The sequence below is a fragment of the Rhynchophorus ferrugineus genome, unplaced genomic scaffold (genome assembly GCF_030347505.1).
Source record: "Rhynchophorus ferrugineus isolate W39M unplaced genomic scaffold, kcgeb_rfMv2 rfM11, whole genome shotgun sequence".
Taxonomy (NCBI): Eukaryota; Metazoa; Arthropoda; class Insecta; order Coleoptera; family Curculionidae; genus Rhynchophorus; species Rhynchophorus ferrugineus.
Window position 1 is genome coordinate 21,285,119 of NW_027472590.1, and position 15,430 is coordinate 21,300,548.

Sequence of the window (15,430 nt, forward strand, 5' to 3'; positions counted from 1 at the left end):
GTACTGCAGCTAATAGAAAAACATCAGTGTTAACCAGAGACTAAGGCATTAACACCAGATACTAAGGCATTAAGACCAGAGACTAAGATAGGGCCGATGGGTCCTCCGAGGTATATTTATTATTTAAGTTATTGTAAAGACAAGTTGTAGATTAGTCGGCATCGAAAAGTACTAATGTAATAAATAATTAGTAGAAAAACAATAAATTGTTTATATTTAAATATGAAATATAATTTAGTCTGTGAAAATTCAGTGAAATCTTTTTGGAGAACTGCTTTTTATTTTATTCAATAAACCATAATTCACTAATACAAGAAGGTTGATGTTTGAATGTCATTGGTTCCACTACAAATCGAATTTATTTTTTGACAAAGTTTAGTGGATTTCAGGCAAAATTATCACCAGTTCAGGCTGTAAAGCCAAAAAAGATGGATTGAAGATACTTGAAATACTCTAGGAGTGAACTGTTGAAATTAGGAAGTAAACATGCTTTGTGCTTGTGTTAATGATAAGAGCTCCGTAGTCTAGAGTATACAGTCATTGTAGGCGGGGTGAAACTGTCGTGAGCTCACCAAGGCTTTTAGAATTTGAGAAGAAGTTTGCAATTCAGGGTATACGATCACTTTAAATCGGATCACCTATCTGTACTGAGAATGCACGGCACACTATACACTAAATATGCACTCACCCAGTGATAAGGTCAGATATAGTTAAAGATGACTTTTACAACCAACTTCAAGTAGTATTTTGATTCTATTCACCGAGGAAATAGAGATTTAATTTTATAAACAATTTTGGAGAAATGTTTGGCCTCATCCAATATCTAGTTATCACCACTTCGAACTTATTACTTTTATTCTTTTTCGTTTTAATGGCTATACTAATAGCCGCGAAGGCATTTAGTTGGTTCATTTTGTGTCTATGGTGCGCTTGTTGTATATTTGTTTTGTGGTCTAGAAGAGTGTGTTAGCTTTCTATGCAATTTCGTTGTTAAATTATTAGTCACTAATTATTTAGCACAATATTAGTCGATAATATGATAAGTTTATGATTTAGCAGGGTAAGATAAGTTTATTAATATTTATATTCTTTCAAATATTTACCTTTTAATTTCTTAAATTAATCCCTTTCAGAAAAAAGCTATACAAATAGGAGATATTTTAATAATATTGGATCAACTATTTGATAGTTGCAACTCCTCTAAAAGAATATCTCCTGAGTGGAGACCCTTTTAAATAGGATTAACCCTAAGTTCAATAGGCGAGAAATTTTGATGCTAACGGATTTAGAACTTAAATGGTGCACAATTTTATTACCCAACTAAAAACGCTTGTATGTCAACAAAAGCACCATCAGTTAAAAATTTAACAATGGTTTAATAGATGGTTCTTTAAATACTGTAGGTTCCTCTAAGTTCAGGTTAGGGTCTTCCATTATGAACTCCGGTAAAGAAAACATACTTATAAATATACTTGTTAAAACTGAAATTCTAAAAATATAATAAATAAAATAAATAAATAACCTGTGTTTTATATAATAAAAATACACAATACAATGAAATATAACAAAAAGCATAATTTAACGATAATGATTATACGAGTATACTACTGAATTTTATATTGTTAAACAGTTATTATAGACACATCGGCGCAAAATAATATCTAAACATTTAATTAAAATATTTCGCGCGTCACAAATGCAGTACAATTAACGAGCGAAAACAATACAGCTATTTTGTGTTTAAATATTTTAATTCGGTGGTATTTAATCAATGATACTTTCCTGTTTTTACAACAAATAATTGATAAATAGAAGCTAATACGAATTTTTTGAGTGAAACATTATAAAGGAATTATTAACCCACTGTATATATTTTTTAATTATTTTTTAATGTATGTACACAAGACATTTACTAGGCGAGTAAGTAATTTAAAATATGTGGGAAGGTTTTGTTTTATATATATATATATATATATATATATATATATATATATATATATATATATATATATATATGTATATATATATATATATATATATATATATATATATATATATATATATATATATATATATATATATATCTTATTTAAGGAAATAATGAACGACTTTCTGAATGGTGACTAATCAGTCATAACAAATATCTAGCATCCGTTTTTGGAATACAGAATTTTTGTAGGCTCTTTAACAGTCACGTAATATAACCTGGATGGACCTGGACGTTGCCCCGTATTTTTTAAAATTATTTTAATTATTTTTGATTATAGACTGACTGTCCGTTCGTTTGTCAGTTTTCCTTTGTTGATTTTCTAAATGACAATGTCCCCTGTATGGAATGATTTCCCTAATATAGTTACTCTAAATTCCTATATCCCACGACTAAGGAAACGGGGCTATTAACCGTTCACCCTGAACTGCAAGCTTTTATCTAAGTCCCCATAGGTTATGTTAGTTCCCAGTAACTCCAAATACTTGTATCAGTAATCAACTGACTAGGCGCGCTTTTAAAAACTTGAATATTTCTTACTTGTAATACTTCATAACTTTGAATCTTTGAGAACATTCAATCCACCTCTTGTCATATTACGGCTTCAGCTGTTTCTGATTATACTTTTGTCATAATTCCAGTTAACTACATCCAAAAATGCATTGAGTAGATGCGGTACCAAGAGTTTTCCAACCTGTTTTATTTTTTTTTGAAAATTAACGTGATTTCGGTTATATTTGAATGCATTCAAAAGAGTACAGATTTATGATCTTTCCAGAATACTACCGACTGCCCCAGTTACAAAATATCAAAGGGTCTGGAACACAACTATGTTTAGATTACTTTAAATTACTATTTTATTTTGTAGAAAGAAGAGGCGATTTGTTGATATGTTTGATATATATTTGATTTCATAGAATGGGTATCCCTTCTTCTGCCTCTATAACCATCTTACCATATACTGGAACGAATTATATGATTATTATTATTTTCTTATTAATTTTTCATTTTCCTTTATAAGATTCTTCCTGACTCTCTGATGGTGAATAGGTGGATAGGTGGATATATATATATATATATATATATATATATATATATATATATATATAGTATAAATAAGTAATAGAAATTTTAGAAGGGGATATACAGTCTCCTGTGAATCCTATAAGAGCTTTTCACCAAAGTAGGTAAATTTAATTTCATACTATACCAGAATGTCATCGGCGTCGGGGCGATAATGAACAGCGTTGGACTGATGATCGAGCTCGTCAGGGGGATTCTGTTATGGAGGTGGTAGGTGGATTCGAGATAACCTTCCAAGTCGACTATGCAGAATATATTCGTAAGGAAGTTTCGATTAAAGATTAGGATGTTGCCTGAGGTCTGGCTAATGGCGAAAGGCGTTCCTGACGTGTTCTTTAAATACCACAAGATGATTCAATGTGGACTCAAGAGAGACGATTACGAATAAGTCGTTCCAGTATAAGGTCAGATGGTCATATAGGCAGAAGAAGGGTTACCCATATATATGTTTGATGTATATTTGATTTTATAGAACTGGAATGAATTATATGATTATTATTATTATCTTATTAATTTTTCGTTTTCTTTTATAAGATTCTTCCTGACATCTTGACTGATGGTGGATATGTGGATATATATATATATATATATATATAAGTTAATCATAATTTAATACTAATAATGAGTTCAATGCAAGGCGAAGGGTATTTCGGGCTTTCTATGATTTTTCACCAGGAAGATGTCTTCCTGTTCGATGATGAGCCGGGTTGGAACAAAATTGTGAAAGCTTCCGTTTGCTACCTTTAATTGCCTAGGAGTAGTTGCTTTTTCTACCAATGGATGGGGATATGGACGTTATGGGTTGGTTTCTGAGGAGTGGGGAAAAAGGTTAGAGTGAGGCTATCCAGATTTGTGTATTGGAGGACATGACTAGAACATGTGAGAGAGATAGAGGTTCCAATCAGCTCCGATTATATCATATTGAGTAAAACAAGTTTCAAATAATAACATAATCATCATTAATATTAGTAGCTTTTGCATCCTTTCAAGCTCTAAATGGAATAAGAAAAAAACATGTGTTATATTGGCGTAACTACGAAAAAAAACGATCAAAGTAATAAATGAAGCAATCAAATATTTTAATCTAATTTGATAAAAATTATATTTAAATATCTACGATGTAGCTTTTTGTTATTTATTTACGATAATTTATTCCACTACATGATAGTTTGGTTTTCTTTCGCTTATAACTTAATTTGGTCTTTCAATAGGCACATCTGGTCTCGATATATCAAGTAATATCGGTCACAAATACCCAATTTCCAGACGTTACAATTTATACAGCCTAGACAAATTAAATAGGTTTTATTTAATTTTGACGATTTGTTTTGCCAATGAAATTATGTTCAACTTGTATTTATTTTCAAACAAAATTAAAGAAAATTTATAAAATTATAAACACTACAATAATATTATTATGATTATGACGTATGTTTTTTGAAATATCTAATTTTTTAAAATGGTTAAAATGTTCAATAATAAGACACTTCTCACTAAACCGCAGTCTGGCGATAAACTCATATAATTTCTATATAGAACAAATGGGCAAAATGGGAATGGGCAAAATAATAGAAAACCTGATATATACACAATATTTATCACTACATAGTATAAAACAAAGTCGCCTTTTCTGTCCCTATATCCCTATATGCCCTTAAATCTTTAAAACTACGCAACGGATTTTGATGCGGTTTTTTTCAATAGATAGAGTGATACAAGAGGAAGGTTTGTATAATACATGCATAATATACTAAGGCAACATTGCTAATTTTAGAGGTTTCTAACGTGATGTCGTAAATTAACCTATTTTTTTAGGCTTATTTAGCAATTAGCAAAAACGCTGCCTAACCCTACGAGTTAGATCAAATTAATGTACTACAGTATTGTACACCATAAAAAGGTCTACAAAAAAGTCCACGATGGTATATGTTTATCTTTTAGGGATAACCCACATTAACCATTTTTATTGTTTACTTTTTACGTGAGAAAATGGCTTATTTGCGAAGCTATTTTAAGCAATACGGCATTAATCCTTATCGAATTAAGTACCTTAAACACAGTGTGCAATTAATATAGATCAATATGGTTCCTTACAGCATGTAAATTAAACAAATATTTTCGGAGATATTACAAATTTAAAATTTGCGTTTAAAAATGTGTAATGTAATAAAAATTGTATGAATTTAGATATTCCAAAGATAGCAGGAAATCTTCATAGTAAGTATAGGGGAAGAGGAATTGTTTTACTCCAAATTTAATGCGTGCAGGCCAAGGGCAGTAATGAATGAACCAAAAATACTGGATCGATTTTAATCATGTTTTCATTGAGTGACATAGGCATATATATTTTATGCCCGTGCAAAGTTGGAGCGGGCCGCTATGTTTTTATATACAACGTTCATATTTTTTCTGTAGTGTATTTAATTTAGTATCAGCATTGCACCCGTGCGAAGCCGGGGCGGGTCGCTAGTTCTTTAATAAAGTGTTGAGCCACCATTTGGTTTTAAAATAGCTGCAATATTTCAGGGTTGATTGGTTTCCAATGATTCCAATTCTTGTATCAAAACATTCCCAATGACGTTGAATATGCTTATCTAATCCTCACTCTTTACTCTAAAACAGGTTTCGTTATAACAGTGGCAAGATATCCGCTATAATTCCAATAACACTAATCTAAACAATGTTGTAAATTTTCGAAAACACGTCTGCAAGTCACCATGGGAATCACCGTCACTTTAACAAATGCCTTATTTCATTTTGACTATGGTTTGTGGATGACTCCGTATAAGATATTTTCAAATAAGAAACATACGACTGAATGAATGAATGTTTAATTATTCATACCAAAAATTAATGGAGAACTGATGAAGAAATTACGAGAAACAATAACGCCTAGAACGAAGCGAATATCGAGTTTTGCGATCTTAGTTTCAACCCTGAGAAATGTCATTAAAACACTTCGGGGAATCCAGACAGAGTTGGGGAATCTCCCCGATAAAATGAAAGCACATAAATATCGTCTCCTTATATGGACCGTAATGTTGGGACGTCTGCGGTGGGTATTATTCGATATATCGAAACCAGATGCGACCATTGTAAGCTCAAATTAAGTTTTGTGTAAATTTAGTGGGTGAGGGAGAACGACAACAATCGAGCAGCAAGCTTCGGCGAGATAAAGCATCAGACAAATCAGCTTTTGAACACACGACAAGTGGATTTGACAAATGTTTTTTTCCTTAACCTAACTAAGTACAACATAGCGAAACACGAACAATTGGTTACAGTAATTCGAAAGTATTACAACCGTACACAGACATTTATTAACGTTTTTTTATGACATTAGGATGTTTGCCAATTATTATTGAACAAAAAAATCTATTTATGACTCAAAACTGAAACTTTGTACCACATACTGAAAATCATGAAAACATCATTAGTATTAGTTAAAAGTACAACACCAATGAATAGTGCAAGAAATATTACCTTTATACATTACCTTTTATACCTTTTAAAATAACAAGAAATAAAATTATTCAACTAATTAATAAATATCTTTACTAACTGTAACTTAAACATTTACATAAATTTAAAAGAGCCACAGATCTGTAAATAAGAATTCTAAGAGCTGCTAGATTTTATGTCGTTAATTGTATTATCATTGGAAACTATTGATTGAAAACAGTCGAAATAACCAATAGTCGCAAAACAGTTGAAAGAGTCGATAGTCAAAAAACTAGCGACTGAAAATTGTTATTACTATTTCCAGTCAAAGGCACTGTTCCACTATTTTTTTATTCAAGATGTCAGACGAAGATGTACGAATCTGGTCTTGGATAAAATGTGAGAGAGGAAAGGACGGAGATAATTACTTGAAGCAGTTAATTTTAAATGTGTTTATATTTTCCAACGGTAGTATAAGCGAAACGGAGATGTATTCCTATAAGTACTAACTTTAAAAAAGGAAAAAATAATTACTAAATTAATATTAATATGAAATGAATAATTTCATTTTAAATGAAGTAGACTCACTTTTTGAATATACACAATATTTGAATATTCTGTGCATCTGTAAAAAGGAATGGAATAATAAACCCACAAATGCCATTTTCAAATAACATACTACAATAAAAACAGATCGCACAATAGAACAAATCATACAAATAAACAAAACATAAAAGCTAAAGATGTACAATAACCATAAATACTAAATAAAAATTAAACATATATCTAATCATAAAAAAACTAATCCATAACATAATTAAAAATTATCGCACAATAACTACGAGAGCTTTTTTATATAAAATAAATGCTTTATTTATTATTGATGGGAATTATTTTTTAATCACTATTCAAAAATACAATATACATGGTCAGCTTTTCTTGCGTGGTGACATTTCGTCGATTGTTAATAATTTGGCCCTATATTCTTTACGAAATTTAACTGCTACTGTAAATATTTCTTCAAATCTTTTCGAATCGATTCAATTTATAGAACGTTTTGAATCTAAATTTGTCTTTAAGATTTTGGGAAGGAGGTTTTGACAATCAAAGGACTTGAAGAAAAATCGAGAGTTAAACCGAAACCAAAAATGTCAATAAAAAAATTACCTATGATTGCCAGAACTGTCAAAAGTATTTGACTATATCATTCACAATTTTAATCTTCTTCATTATATTAACAATCTTGAAAAAATATGGTTCCAAAATGCTTGTATATTAACATACTTGGTTATTTATAACCTCAAACATGACATGTAATAATAAAATATATATTATATGATTTATATGTAAAATATATAAATTTATACGCGCATCGCGCAGCTATATTATATACTAGCGACCCGCCCCGGCTTCGCACGGGTGCAATGCTGATACTAAATTAAATACACTACAGAAAAAATATGAACGTTGTATATAAAAACATAGCGGCCCGCTCCGACTTTGCACGGGCATAAAATATGCCTATGTCACTCAATGAAAACATGATTAAAATCGATCCAGTATTTTTGGTTCATTCATTACTGCCCTTGGCCTGCACGCATTAAATTTGGAGTAAAACAATTCCTCTTCCCCTATACTTACTATGAAGATTTCCTGCTCTTTGGAATATCTAAATTCATGCCGTATTGCTTAAAATAGCTTCGTAAATAAGCCATTTTCTCACGTAAAAAGTAAACAATAAAAATGGTTAATGTGGGTTATCCCTAAAAGATAAACATATACCATCGCGGACTTTTTTGTAGACCTTTTTATGGTGTACAATACTGTAGTACATTAATTTGATCTAACTCGTAGGGTTAGGCAGCGTTTTTGCTAATTGCTAAATAAGCCTAAAAAATAGGTTAATTTACGACATCACGTTAGAAACCTCTAAAATTAGCAATGCCTTAGTATATTATGCATGTATTATACATATAAACCTTCCTCTTGAATCACTCTATCTATTGAAAAAAACCGCATCAAAATCCGTTGCATAGTTTTAAAGAAAAGGCGACTTTGTTTTATACTATGTAGTGATATATATATATATATATATATATATATATATATATACATATATGTATATATATATATATATATTAGTTTGTGAATTATAGCATTTAGAGTGAAGCAACTTTTGTTATTGTGACAAAAATTTATACAATGGAATTTCGCGTGTTGATATAATATTACTTATTAGAGTAATAATATCAGCGTTGGGAATTTTCGACTGAAATTGACTATCGACTGTTTAGTAATTGACAACTTTTTTCTATCGCTTGTTTCAGTCGCTATTTTTGGTTCGACTTACTTTTCTACTTTTTACTAATGACTGTTTCATTCGACTGTTTTCAGTAGCTATTTTCACCGATATTTATACTCTTGAGTGTACTGAATCCGAAAATGACTTATTTTCATAATATGGCGATATTTTGTCTAAATCTGTTAAAGGAGTAAACTACATTAAAATAAAATACACTAATAATAATATAGAAATTGAATAATATTATTTTATTTACAAACCATATTCAAACAAAGATTCATTATTTTAATTAATTACATCTTACATTAGATATGTTTGGTACGATCAAAATGTATTACTACTGTTCTATTATACTAGCATTAATTCTCAACCAATGCTAGAACGGGATTAATATATCAGTATGCATTTCCTAAATTAAAATAATGTTAAAATACTTAAGCCGCAGTTAAAGGTAACACTTATACACTATACAATTTCGTTTGGTTTAATACGCTTCATTTTGTAGCAACTGTGCTTCCACGTTGCTGTGATTTAGTAAATTTATTTTATATTTTAAAGCAATATGTTGGATCACTTCTATTTAAGTCTATTTAATTTTGAGGTCATCGTGCAGCTCTTCGTTGGTTACGTAGCAACACGCAATAGTAATTAATCACCAAACTTTATTTTGGGAGCGTTGAGTGACTAGTTGGTTTGAGATTATGGTACAATCCCATATTTTCACCCCATAGGTCTAAATTGGTAAAGTGATATAATTAGGTTTTGGCATTTTACCGCCATCCAAAATTAATATTGATAGATTTGGAGCTATTATGCTGTATTTTCCAGTTTCTAGTCCATTTATAGATCTTTTTGACTGCCAATCGTACTTTTTTTACAGACTTAGGCATATTTGCCATGAAATCGTCTGTTTGTCGTCAAATCGTCACTGTACTGTTTCTTTTGTTGTTGGGATATTTACAGCGTAGAGGAGATACAGGGGTGGTCCCAAGAAAATAACCTGGTGTACTCCAGCCCAAATTGGTTTAAGTGTTGAGAATGCCCCTTCAAGACTACAGCAGTTACAATAATTATTTGTTCATCTTGTAGATTAGTCTTCAATGGCATACCCGGTCAATAGCATGTAATTCTTTTCTTCAAATGCCTGCTCAACAACCACTGTTAATTTCTATAATTGGTTTAATACGTTTTAGTAACAGTTTCTCAAATAATTTTGAGAAACTCTACTCCCTTATACTCACTCTCAGTTATTTAAATCATATCTCGCAGATAAACATTTTATCAAAGAACAAGATAAGGAACACATTGAATTACATCCAATATGTTCATGAGTTCCACAAGGAATTGCATTGTGTGTAACATTGCATGTACTATATACCGATCACAAAAACAACCGCTGCAGCAACATATGCAGATGACACAGCAGTCTCAGATTCTCTCGAAGATCCAATAACAGCTTAAAACTTAACCTTAATGAAAACAAAATTAAGCATTGTTTGTCATTGTTGGTGCTTGGAATTATGCCTCCAACGAAGTGACATAGCACGATATCCTACTACAATACATTGGTACTCTGCGCGTAAATGAAACTGCGTGTGTCATGCAATACTTCGAAAGCATCCAATGTGGTTACTAATCAGCTAAATGAGTGACCTGATAGTAAAGCGCGTAGACGAACAGGTTTAATGCCTTCGGATCCGATTAATAGACATATATAGACTATTGAGTAATATATAGAATAAGATGTTTACATAAGAAATAACTTAATGAAGTAAACTTTTACATATCGTGTAGTTACCACAATAAATACTTGTTACCTACAGTAGTAATTTGCATGAAAAATATGACTTTTCAATTTTAACAACATTATTACTATATTATAAAGTCAAGTGAAGAAACTGAACTCAAATTTAAGTAAATTGATTTTAAAATAAATGTTTTAAAATGTTTAATCATCAAGGAAATTGTCATTTGGATATAAGAGAAGTACTTTGTGTACTTGTACTTGTACATGTACCACTCTCACTAAAATTTAAAAATGAATGGAGATTTTGCTACGTACAAATTAATTTGATTGTTTAGAAATCTTGTCGGCCCTTATAAACAGTAGTAAAAGAAATAATAATTTATGGACTATAGCAGCGTCAGACTTGTCTTTAGCATGAGCTGTACCTTTATTTTATAGCTCCAGTTAGTATATTTGATATTAGTATCACAGGTCGAATACAAAACACAATTTCCGAACTGTAGTGTAGTGGTTATTTGGGACTTTTTTCAATGGTAGTATAGGTAAAAATATAGGAAAATATACCGCATGCTAAATAAAATAATAAATAAAATTGTGTTTTTCAAGGTTCAGATGGAAAATGTTGATTTGTTACGAAACAAAATAAAGTTTATTTTTTATTATACATTATTTTTCTTATAAATTAGTTAAACACATATCACACACCAAAAATACCAGTACATTTGGTCGAAACATTGCAGTACATCACAAACATTTTGATTAGTAAATTAACATATCAAAAACATTATATTGTCTTTCTGTTTCTTTTTATATGTTTTAAAGTCTCTTTTTACCAACTAGGGGTTTATCTGGACTGGATCCACAGTTTAACGTAGACCCCAAACCACGGTCCTCGGTATTAAGAATACCGACTGGCGAGTGACCAACTATGATCTAGTGATCATCCCCGAAAACATCCGGTCTTACCCAGCCTAGTTACTGGCGTGACTAGGATCATTTTCCAGCCTAGGAAAATAACAAATATTAAACAGTCACACACAAAACTGTATAAATATGCCCTAGAACGATTCGATGCCGCGAGAATCGCAGCAGTAGATGGACCGTCCTGTCGCCTTTACCACTGCGCTACCAAGTCGGCATCTTTTTTGTTTTGCCATCTATTCCTGAAACAATATTATATCAGAATAGAAAATTAAACAGGAGCTCTTTGTTCTCACTATGCGAGTTACTAGAGCGCCGGCTATCAAAGCGTGGACAACTGACAGATTTCTTTTATTTTTATGTGGGGTCTTATAAAACCTTAGGTTATGTATATAATATTGAGGAAATTTGTTGTTATGACAATATTTTATAGCAATAAAGTTGATAATATTTTGTTTAAATGCAAAAAAGTGTGGTTTTCCCGACGTGAAGCCTTATTTAAATTTTTGTTTGGTTCAAATAATTAATTCAAACAGTTTTCGAAGTTTAACAATGATGAACTTTAGGCAATTTGCTTGGAGTTCCTGCAAAAAGCTTCCAGGCAAGGAGGTGTGTTTGTTACATTTAAAACCAGATTATTATGGACCCTAATGTGTAAGAGAATTGCTTAACCGAGATGCAATTCCTAATATTAGTTTATATTGCGAAGCTTTCATGGAACCCTACATAGATAATTGAATTGAAATACATATAACATCTTGTTATGTGTATATAGATATATCCTTTACTTAAACCTAGTGAAAAAAAATATGGCTACAAGTTTTACATCGGCATGAGTATTTGTTCAGCTTCTAGCTAAAACTATACTAATACTAAAATTACACACATTAATTTAACTAAAATTCTCATACTCCATATCAGCAAATGTCAGTATTTTTAAGTATAATTTATTATGTGGGACATCTTGAAGCATATTATTGTTTGTTTTGGTGAACGAAAAAGCTAATATAATTTTAATTTAGATACATATTCTATTAATATTAATTCTAATAATATTATTTCCATCAACGTCGAATGAAGGAGACACCTGGAAGGTACATTATATTTATATTAGTATATTAAAGAACAAATATTTCAGTGTATTCTTATTTAAAATTATAGTAATGGGTTAAAGAAAAATAAATCATATTTGTTAAGATATCCTCTGTCTTGGTATTGTCGCCATTGGATCATTATGACAACTCCACAGGGTTTCATTCACTCATTATCACATTCTAAGCCACTATTCAAGTCAATAAATAAGCCGTTAATTTCCAATCTAACACTAGTTCACATTTCCACCATTTGTTAATTTATTCTTCTGTGTGTCTGATGGAGTTCATCTAAGCCCAAGGGTATTATGTAGAGAGTGCATTAGTTTCCACATACCCAAATAGTTCTTTCCTGTATATCTTTCTCGGTATGCATATCTACTGTAGTAAGTATTTACCACATCCCATAACGATTCGATTTGATTGAATATGCTGTGATAAGGGGGAAAACGTTAAATTCTGTGCCCATATCACTCAACCATCTAATTTACTATTTATCTTTTGTCAGGCCTATTTCGGAGAAAAATAAATTACATAAAACACATATAAGTATTTCATTTATATTTATATAAATGACAATTTGAAATACTTTTATTGATATTTTATTTTTTAATTATTTTAACAATTAATTGGTAAATTCAAACCATAATTTATATTTTGCGAGCCACTCTTTAGTTACATAATTTGCCGACCACTTGTTGGGATATTTTTCTTACTAGAATGAAAAACAAATATATATTCAATGCTTAAAATTATAAGACATATTATGATTTACAAAACCTTTTTCGATGAACCTTTGTCTTCTTTATATTCTTTTTATTAGCTCTTTTTTAAGGATGGCCTAATGTTCTATTTTGAAATACTTTTGTCTGTACCTTTGTAATGATTTATATCCCTCAAAGAGCTGCATATCCCTGAGTTTTCTATGGGTATTTTCTATACTAACAAATATCTCTGAAATAATTCTATTGAATTAATTTTGTATTAAAAAAACTACTCATCGTTTTTATATATTTCATAACTTCAATCTTGAATAGAGCTAACAACAAGGTAGATAGTTTTTTAGGTAAATCCAAAATTATACAACGAGGGGCTAAAGCCCGCTACCACTGACGCAATTTCCGCTTATATATAATATAATAATAATGTATTATGTGGCAATAACGATTATTCTCATAAAATATTGTTCTTGTACCGTATATTTATCCACAATAAAATTCAGACATCTACACAATACAATGGTTAAAGAGAAACACCATACATATTTTTTTTCGTTAATTTGAGAGATTTTAGTTACAGTGACCATAGTAATAATTCCTGTTAATTCAATAAAAACAACAGCCTAATATTTAACAATATCACTATATATACTAACAGCATTACCTCGTTTCTGTTTCTAGCTTACCATTTATTTGGCATCGGAATTTTCAACCTGAGTAACGAAAATATTAAGCAGCGATTTGAAATTTATAAAAACAAGCAAAGCGGCGAAACAACATTTATAACCACTGATCACTAATGTTTTTCTCGTCGTGAACTGTCCCTAAGATTTTTGCAGACATTTGATAACCGAACGATTTTTGCGGGCTAATTCGATTACATCTTCGAACTAATCAGATAACATTGTATCTCTTTTTAACTGGAATAAAAGAAGAAGGAAAATATTGTCTGGCATTGAAAAGAATTTAGTAACTGCAATAAGCAATACATTATACATCCTGATGACGTAAGTTCACTGCTGCTTGGGATAGACTATACAAAGATATGTTGACACATACATTTTTCTTAATTTTGAACAAAGTCAATTGATTTTTGACAAATGAATTATAAAAATCTCATAGAATTGCTATAACAATCTCAAAGATTAGCATGGCCCCTGCGCAAAGATGACATACAAAATCGTGAACGTTCCCCTTTTTTATGGTGTTATTTCATCATCTCACCACCAGACGAATGGAATATCTCAGGGCTTCTGTATCAGTCAGCTATTGTTCATCGTTATTATTAACTCAATTAACGAGGTTATCTCTGCTGATTTATGCCGAAAAGTCTCTAAGTGTCCACTTTTGCGGACGGAGGAATTGCCCGCGGATGACTGTCTTAATGATGGATGGTAAAAACTTGACAAATAAACCGGAATATAAATTTCTTGGACCATAGGCTAAACTGGCCTTCACATATTACTAAGTCTTAACTTAACACTTAAGTCACGCTTATTGAAGACTCTCTCCAATTTCTACTGGGGAGCACATCGAACATCGCTATGTTAGTATACAAAACACTGATAAGAAATAAGCTATATTATGGAAGCCAGTGCTATATCATTGTAGCCCTTTCCCATGTGAAGAAACTCGACCCAGTTCAAAACACCACCTTGAGAGTTATATTGGGAGCATTCCGCACTAGCCAGGTCGAAAGCCTACAATATGTAATAGAGATCCCATCACTCGGCTCACGGCTAGAACTCCTACTTACTAATTACGCAAGCTCCCTTAGATTTCAACCAAAATTGAGCCAGTTCATCTCTTTCTTTTGTCTAAACTAGATCCTCCTTACGAAGAACAATAAGTTATGGGAGGTCAAGAGGGTCTTCTACAAGTTTTCCAATATTAATAATATTAGTAGGTTTAAATTGAGTATCCTCGCTCGACTGCGGATAAGGAACTGCAGACTTACCCACGAGCTCTTGTTGAAAGGATGGGACCCACAGGTGAGCGTCAAGCACATCCTTGTAGACAGTCGGAAGCATGGAATTCTAAGGCAGCAGCTCAAGTTGCCGAGGTCATTGGAGCAATTGGTCCTGCCCGAGCAAGTAGACCTGCTGATTAACTTTTTGAACGCCGCGGACCGGCTTCAGC

The 15,430-nt window shown here is 31.3% G+C and overlaps 1 non-coding gene across 1 annotated transcript; it reads left to right on the forward strand.

Annotated features, from left to right (window-relative positions):
- The first annotated feature begins 14,382 nt into the window (after positions 1-14,382).
- LOC143205385 (U6 spliceosomal RNA) lies at positions 14,383-14,493 on the forward strand. The gene has a single exon (XR_013007815.1). It is a non-coding gene; the product is annotated as a U6 spliceosomal RNA (small nuclear RNA).
- Positions 14,494-15,430: the final 937 nt, after the last annotated feature.